Here is a 5,954-nt window from a genome sequence, read left to right on the forward strand (position 1 = left end):
CCGAGGTATGCAATCTGTCCCAGCGAGTTTGCTTGGCCAACTCTCTGCTTTGCATATTACCCAAATCGGTTCCACCGAGTTTGTGTAATCGGTCAAATCGAGATGAGGCTTTACCCTAACTCTAGCGCATCGGACCCACCGAGTCGATTGTATCGGTCCCACCGAAAACCCTAACGGTCACATTTTGAACTAAATTGGTCTGACCAAGTTGTATGATTTGGTCCCACCGAGTTTGGTGATTTCTGTGTAACGATTAGATTTTGTATGGAGGCTATTTATACCCATCCACCCACTCTTCATTCATGGAGAGAGCCATCAGAACATGCCTACACTTCCACCATACATTTTCTGAGAGAGAACCACCTACACTTGTGTTGAGGTCAAGATATTCCACTCCAACCACATAAATCTTGATCTCTAGCCTTTCCCAAGTTGCTTTCCTCTCAAATCATCTATCCACCAAATCCAAATCCTGTTAGAGAGAGAGAGTTGAGTGTTTGGGAGACTATCATTTGAAGCACAAGAGCAAGGAGTTCATCATCAACACACCATTTGTGACCTCTTGGAGAGTGGTGTCTCCTAGATTGATTAGGTGTCACTTGGGAGCCTCTATCAAGATTGTGGAGTTGAACCAAGGAGTTTGTAAGGGCAAGGATATCGCCTACTTCGTGAAGATCTACCAAAGTGAGGCAAGTCCTTCTTGGGCGACGGCCATGGTGGGATAGACAAGGTTGCTTCTTCATGGAACCTTCATGGTTGGATCCCTTCGTGGACTCGCGCAACCGTTACCCTTCGTGGGTTGAAGTCTCCATCAACATGGATGTATGATAGCACCACCTATCGGAACCACGCCAAAAATCTACGTGTCTCCAATTGCGTTTGCACACTCCAATCCCATCCCTTTACATTCTTGCAACTTGCATGCTTTACTTTCCGCTGCTCATATACTCTTGTCATGGTTGCTTGATATGTATTATGAATGTTTAAACTTGTGCCAAAACTCTACTTAAACCTAAAGAAGTTAAAAACTGCAACTTTTCTTGACTAGAGTCTATTCACCCCCCTTCTAGACACCTCCTCTTGATCCTTTCAATTGGTATCAGAGCATTGGTCTCCATTGCTTTGGTTTAAACACCTTTGGAGGAAGATGGATGAGTCTACATTGCGGAGTCTTAGACGTAGAGTGCCTATTCTTGATGGAGAGTATTTTCATGAGTGTAAAAATGAGATGCTTGAGATTTTCAATGAATATTATTTGAACAAGTACATTACTAGCCCTTGTGCACCCCATGTTGATCGTTTGCATCCTACCCTTGATGAGTCTATTGACATGATCCGTAATCTTAGAACTGTCAATTTAATCACTAGAGGTTTGCCTAGAAACTTGCTTAATAGCTTGCCTGCTCTTGATTATGCCTACACCATAGGGAGATTCCTGGAGGAACGATTCCCAAACTATTCCTTAAAAAATCTAGATGAGATTCTCCATAAGTCTATTTCCTTGAGTAATATGAGTTCCAATGACCCCAAATTTGGTGATTGCTTATTTGAAGTTACAAATCTTACGAGTGCCAAAGGAGATGTTGGAATCATTAGAAATATCATTTCCGAAGTCATTAGAATTCATAGAGATGAACATTGTTACGATCATACTTCTAATGATTTACCCTCTTTAGGAGTTGATCAATCACAAGATGATATAGAACATGGATACTATGATGATGATGATAGTGACTATGATCTTGATGATGCAATAAGACACTTTGGTCTTATGGCTAATCTTCGTGGCTACATGGCTGGAGGAAAGGAATGGGTCCTCGATAATGGATGTACTAATCATATGATCGGAGACAAAGATATGTTTCGTGAGCTTGCTAAAAACAATGGCCCTCGAAAGTGTGTTACTTTTGGTGATAACTCAAAGGGTAAGGTGGTTGGCCTCGGTAAGGTGGCTATCTCACATGATAGCTCCATACAAAATGTCATGCTCGTTCAATCTCTTGGATACAATTTACTTTCAGTATCTAGACTTGCTAATTTCGGTTTCAATGTCTTATTTACTGAAGTAGACTGCCAAGTGTTTCGAAGAGACAATCATAAAATGGTCTTTACCAGTATACGTAGAGGTGATCTTCACATTGTTGATTTCACTAAAAAGGCTCAACCTAGAACTTGCCTAATTGCTAAATCTTCGAAAGGCTGGTTGTGGCATAGAAGGCTAGGTCATGTGGGCATGCGAAATCTTAATAAGCTTATTAAAGGTGATCATATCCTCGGAGTAAAAGATGTTATATTTGACAAGGATAGACTTTGTAGTGCTTGTCAAGCTGGAAAAGAAGTGGGAGGGAGTTACCCCATGAAGAACATCATGACCACGAGAAGACCGCTCGAGCTACTTCACATGGATCTCTTTGGCCTCAATGCCTACAAGAGTCTCGGTGGTAACTCATTTGATCTAGTTATAGTCGATGATTTTTCAAGATTTACGTGGGGTTTCTTCCTTGATCATAAATCGCAGGTCCAATAGATCTTCGAAATCTTTGCTAGGAAGGCCCAAAATCAATTTGACACGAAGATCAAGAAGTTTCATAGCGACACCGGAATGGAGTTCAAGAATGCAAATGTGGATACCTTTCTTGACGAAGAAGGGATTTCACACGAGTTCTCAACTACGTACACACCTCAACAAAATGGAGTTGTTGAGAGGAAGAACCGAACTCTTATTGAGATGGCAAGAACGATGCTTTGATGAGTACAGGACACCAAAACACTTTTGGGCGGAAGCAGTTGAGACAGCTTGTCATGCAACAAATCGCTTGTATCTTCGAGTATTCGGCTCAAAGTGCTACATTCTTGATAAGCATCGTCGTTCTAAATTTGCTCCTAAATCTCATGAAGGTTTCCTACTTGGTTATGGCTCAAACTCTCACACTTACCGTGTCTACAACAATTTCACCCGAAAGGTTGAAGAGATGGTAGATGTGAAGTTTGATGAATCTAATGGCTCGCAAGTAGAGCAATTGCCAATTGATGTAGGAGACAAAGACCCTTCGTAAGCAATCCAGGACATGTCTATTGGCAAGATTCGTCCAACGTAGGTGAAGGAGAGTACCTCGTCCGTCCAAGTGGAAGCTTCCACCTCAAGACAAGGTGAACCGAGAGTTGATATGGAAGCATCCAGAAGTGGGACACACCAAGACGAAGAAAACGAGGAAGTACACCAAGATTAACATCAACAACCTCCTTCTCCACCACAAGAAGAAAACGACAATGTCAACAATGAAGAAGGCCAAGAAGAACAACAAGATAAAGAGGATGTTCCACCCTAAGCCAAGCAAAAGCTCCCACGAGTTCGAGCGAGAGTCAACAAAGACCATCCCATCAAGCAAATCTACAATGATATCCAAACCGGGAGAATCACTCGCTCTAAAACTCGTTTGGATAATTGTTGTGAAAATTACTCATTCATCTCTAGCATTGAACCTATGAAGGTTGAAGAAGCATTGGAAGATCCGGATTGGATAAACGCCATGCATGAAGAGCTACACAACTTTGAGAGAAACCAAGTGTGGACATTGGTCGAGAAGGCCGACAACAACCACAACATCATCGGTACCAAATGGGTGTTTCGCAACAAGAAAGACGAAGATGGTCAAGTCGTCCGCAACAAAGCTTGTCTCGTCGCCCAAGGCTATACTCAAGTCAAAGGTATGGACTACGGTGAGACATATGCCGCCGTTGCTAGACTTGAATCCATCCACATCTTGCTTGCCTATGCTAATCACTATGATATCACTTTATACCAAATGGACATTAAAAGTTATTTTCTAAATGGTAAAATCGGGGAGGAAGTTTATGTTAAACAACCTCCCGGCTTCATCAATTCCAAGAAACCCGATCATGTTTACAAACTTCACAAAGCCCTTTATGGTCTTAAACAAGCTCCTAGAGCATGGTATAAATGCTTGACCAAGTTCCTTATTGAAAAAGGCTTTGAATTTGGAAAAATAGATTCTACTCTTTTTTTCTAAAATGGTTAATGGAGAACTATTTGTGTGCCAAATTTGTGTTGATGACATAATATTTGGGTCGACTAACCCTCATTTTAGTGAGAAGTTTGGAAAGCTAATGTCGGAGAAGTTTGAGATGTCTATGATGATTGAACTCAAATTCTTTCTTGGTTTGCAAATCAAGCAAACTAAGGAAGGTACCTTTGTCTCTCAAACAAAGTACACCAAGAATGCAAAGGTATGACTACACCCATTCCTACTAGTGGACATCTTGACTTGACTAAGGATGGTGAACCGGTTGATCAAAAAGTTTACCGCTCTATGATCGGTTCATTGTTATATCTATGTGCCTCTCGTCCCGATATTATGCTAAGTGTGTGCATGTGTGCATGATATCAAGCGGCCCCCAAAGAATGTCATCTTAAGGCTGTAAAAAGGATAGTAAGATACTTAATACATACACCAAATTTTGGCTTTTGGTATCCTAAGAGGTCTTCTTTTGATCTTGTTGTCTATTCCAATTCCGACTATGCCGGAGACAAGGTTGATAGAAAGTCCATTTTGGGTACTTGTCAATTTCTTGGTAGATCTCTTGTGTCTTGGTCTTCTAAGAAACAAAACTCGGTATCCTTATCCACCGCGAAAGCGGAATACATTGCCGTTGGTTCATGTTGTGCTCAATTACTTTGGATGACCCAAACTCTTAAAGATTGTGGGATATATGTGAAACATGTTACATTGCTTTGTGACAATGAAAGTGCTATCAAGATTTCTCACAATCCCGTGCAACATTCTCGAACTAAGCATATTGAAGTTCGTCATCATTTCATTCGAGATCACGTTGCCAAAGGGGACATTGATCTTAAGCATGTTCGCACCGATAAGCAATTGGCAGATATATTCACCAAACCGCTTGATGAGAAAGTCTATTGCCGTTTGAGAGGAGAATTGAACATCATCGATGCTTCAAACTTGGAGTAGAAACTCCATTTGGATACATGCAAGGCATGAGCCTTTGACTAACCCTTGATATTTCTTTCATGATGATATTTATATGTCTTGGATATACTTGCACCCTTGCATGCTACCTAACCCTTGTAGGCACTTGGATGAATCTAAAACCATGAGATTGCAACTCACTCATATCTAGAGCAATTTCTACATCTCCAAGTCTCTACACAATGGTGGTTGAAGCCAAGGAAGCACAAAACCCTTCAAACATATCCTTTGACAAATTCTACATTAAGTTTTATGATTGTCATCTTGGATATACAAGTGCTCTTCCTTGCAAAGCTAACCCATGTAGGAAGATGAACTCAAATTCCAAGTGGTGCTCCCAACTCTTGACGAACAACATCAACCTTGAGCAACCCACACAAGTTCAACTACATGATCAAGATAAACACCACCACCCAAGGTATGTTATTCCATCTTAGAGAATATTTACTCCAAGTCATGGGTCAAAGCAACTCAACAAGATGTGAATACATCAATATGCTTAAACGAAAAATGGTAACCCCATTTTGAGCTTAAACGATGAGTATGACCAATGATCAAGTGTCCTCACTTGACTCCTAAGTCAATATACTCTAACAAAGGTGACTTTGTCGCCGACCAATTCTAGAAGAAGTTCTCCTGTGTTTCTCTGTGCTCTTGCATTTGTCTCGTGCATAGAAACTTCATCTAGATTACCTTTCTAGTTATTTGTGTTCTGCATTCCCTGCATCCAATTCCATGCAAATCCTTGTGAGATCTAAATTGCCTAGTGAGCTGAGGTGACAGGTGTTTTCTCTGTGATGGACTCGGTCACACCGATTTGTTTCCTTCGGTCCAACCGAATTCTTTCGGGGCCACCAAAGTACACAACTCGGTGCCATCGATCTCACTACAGGAAAGACAGCTTGACACATGATTCCTGCATTCTTTTTGCTCTAGCTCCACTCA

The sequence above is a fragment of the Triticum urartu genome, chromosome 4, assembly GCF_003073215.2.
Source record: "Triticum urartu cultivar G1812 chromosome 4, Tu2.1, whole genome shotgun sequence".
Lineage (NCBI taxonomy): Eukaryota > Viridiplantae > Streptophyta > Magnoliopsida > Poales > Poaceae > Triticum > Triticum urartu.